Source organism: Malurus melanocephalus, unplaced genomic scaffold, assembly GCF_030028575.1.
Source record: "Malurus melanocephalus ecotype Western Australia unplaced genomic scaffold, MMel_1.1 scaffold_523, whole genome shotgun sequence".
Classification (NCBI taxonomy): domain Eukaryota; kingdom Metazoa; phylum Chordata; class Aves; order Passeriformes; family Maluridae; genus Malurus; species Malurus melanocephalus.
In genome coordinates, this window is record NW_026623755.1 from 155,506 (window position 1) to 158,639 (window position 3,134).

Genomic DNA, 3,134 nt, shown 5'->3' on the forward strand with positions numbered 1-3,134 from the left:
CTTCCCTGTCCGCACCTGTCTTCTCCGTGTGCTCTGTTTCGCCGCTTCCCCGAAGCAGCTCGACTCTGCGACAACCTCGTGTTTGCTGTCTTCCCRACGGAGCCGCCGTCTGCAGCAGTYGCTGTTGTGAGTCCCGCAGCMSCMRSCYKSCCSYAGCCGTGTGTCCGGCAGTGYCCGCAGCCCCAGCCTGCCCGCAGCAGCCGCAGCTATCCCATGAGTGTGCCCGTAGCCACCCCGTTCTCTGCTGATGAGAGGGAGGGACACGCAGCCGCTGCTGTTTGGAAATCGCACCCAGCCCACCTCGAGAGCTACGCAGGCTCCTCGCAGTTTGCAGCACACACGCTCCTTCTGCCAAGCTGACATCGACGGGGGTGCCCGGGGTACAGTGGTAACAATCTGTCTGCTATTCTGTCTCTCTCCGTTTCTCTTTTTCCCTCTTTGTTCCCTTTTCTATCCCCTCCTTGGCAGGAAGTGGTGAGAGCACTTATCCTTCTTTATCAATAAACAGTTCTCAGATATGATATTGCCGCATTTATGCTTTATTTTTTTGTCCAAGAAATCTATTAAAAGAATACTCCCCGACTCCCTCTTTTCAAGTGGGACTGGGCATTAAATTGGTGGCAGCGGTGGGATTTTTGGACAAAAAATGTATCTGTTTTAAATCGCTTGGTGTGTGTTTGTTTTAGGGAGAGATTTACTTGGGCATTGAAAGAAAAAAAATGATGTAACCCTYCCTGAAATGTGGTGCCTGTAACCGATTCACAGTGTGTTCTCTCAAAGAGTGCTTTTGGAGTACTTTGAGACTTGTATAGTGTGACCCTTTCTGAAACGCATTCCACACTCCTTTCTGTAACTGCCTCTGTATTTGACAGTGTGTTCTCTCGGGTGGTGCTTTTGGGGGCACTTAGAGACTTTACAGTAAGACCCCACTCGAGAAGTATTTTTGTCCCCTTTTAGCAGTGTATTAGGTCGTATTTGAAAGTGTGTTCTCTTGGGGAGTGCTTTGGGGCACTGAGAAATGTCACAGTGGGACCCTTCTCAAGAATTGTTTACCACTTCTCGCAGTGTGCTGGGTTGTTTTTTACAGTGTCAGGCTGCTTGCAGCGTTTCTCCCGGAGGATAGAACAGTGTTAACCTCTCCAGGAGGGAGAGGTGGTGAGCAGTTAGTTGGAATCTTTTGTGTGTGTTTAGGGAGTGCTTAGTTCAAGGATTGAGTTAAATTGTGGGCCATCCCAAAAGTCGTTTACCCGCAAATCAGTGAACAATAGCAATGGATACCGTTGCCTGTCAAGAGAAACCGAGCGGAGACCCGTCCGCCCCGCTGCTTGAGTTTCTAGAAGCTTTCAAAGCTAGACCCTCTCTCCCTGGGTTGGAGTGGGCTCCAGACCACTGACAAGTGTGCAAAGCATAGTAAATCGTATCATGGTTTTGCGATTAAAAGCAAAATCTAAGCTGAGGGAAGGCAAGGCAGTTGTCTGTGCTATGTTAAGAGCAGCACTCGCTTCAGCCGTAGGAGAGAAAGAAGCCCAGAGCCATAGGGAGACGGCTGTAATTAAAACTCCGCAAGCACAAGTTCCGTCCCTACAAGCCCAAGTGGCAGAGCTAGAAAGACAGCTAGAAAAAAGCAGAAATCGGAACAGGAGTTTGATACAAATGTTGCAAAAGGAGCTCGTTCAAGAGCCCACCATGCTGGCTGCTGCAGGGGCGCGGCCAGATGACGGCAGGGCCGGAGCGCTCCCTCCGGCACTACCCGGAAAAGGGCAGACAGGCTCGCAGATCCGGCCCAACGGCGCGCTCCGTCTGTGCCCGCTGATAAAAACTGAGTTTCTATATGAAAATGATCAGAACCAAGCACTTGTAGTTACAACGAAAGAAGTCCCCTTTACTGCTACTGACCTAGCCAAGTTAAAAAAAGATTTTAGCAGGCACCCCCAGGAATCTGAAACACAATTTGTTTGGAGAGTTTTTTTGAGTGGGGGAAACCAAATCCTTCTTAGTAAAAAAAAAAAAAAAAAAGCCAAAGGATATTGGGGACCTGGAGTGTTTCTTACTACTGGGGACCACCGAGCCCCATGGTCCCTAACCCATAGAGCAGCTTTCTGGGCTGGAAGTTTAAAACCTCTGGAGAGAGGTAATCCTCTAGCCATAGAAAGTACTACAGATGAATTAGTAGAAAGTGTCCAAAAGACAGCATGTATTCAAATAATGTATGAGCGTATGCTAACCCCATTACAAGAATCTCCTATGATGCTGAGAGTAGATGCTGATCAGATGACCCCACTAATCAGAGGGCTTCCTGATTCTCTAAAACCAATGGCAACACAATTACAAGGGAAAATACAGGCTTTGGCCCTACTTGAGAGAGTGGCTGCTGTCCTGGATGGTACTGTCTCTCCCCTGCAGCAGATGGCACTGCCCAAAGAAGCAGGGTATGGACTTGGGGAGAGGTAGCTCAGAAACTGATTAATTTTAGACAAAAGTACAGTCCCATAAAGCTAATAGTCAATAAATCAGAGACTCTTAAAGTAAGACATGCACGTTCTAGTCCTAGACTATGACCTAGGATTTCCCCACATTCTAACCAGAATAAGCAGAAGCGTCCACTCACAAGACAAGCAATTTAGTCCCAAGGTTGGCAAAAGGGAATCCCGAAAAGGCTAATAGACAGTCTCTCCACAGACCAACTAGAACAGGTAGTGTCTAATTAGCCAGACAAGATGCCCAATAAACAAAGTACAGAGAAGTATAACATAAAGCCAGGTACATCCCCCTTAATAGAACTAAGTGGAGATGAGAATGCACAAAAAAAGTCATGTATAGAGAAGCTGAAGGCCTCACCCAGTTTAGGTGGAAGAGGGGCTGGAGGCTGGATTAGAAAACTCAGGATGGAAAATAAGCCTCCTTAGACTTTGCTAGCTGCAGCAAAATACAGAGAAAAATTGCTGCTAGAAGAATTACAGGGGAGATACTCAGAGTAACTGTTTACCTCCCTCAGATTCCTATATGTATGAAATATGACCGACTAAGAATATCTCGAGGTAGACAGGAAAACCATATTAATTAAAATAGAGTGCCCCTTGAAGGAAACACTGCTATGATGTTGCGATACTGTTAGTGTTCTTACTGTTTCCAGA

At 47.1% G+C, this 3,134-nt stretch overlaps 1 pseudogene; it reads left to right on the top strand.

The window, feature by feature from the left end:
• The first annotated feature begins 1,270 nt into the window (after window positions 1-1,270).
• LOC130582793 (uncharacterized) lies at window positions 1,271-2,708 on the top strand (annotated as a pseudogene).
• The last annotated feature ends 426 nt before the right edge of the window (window positions 2,709-3,134 follow it).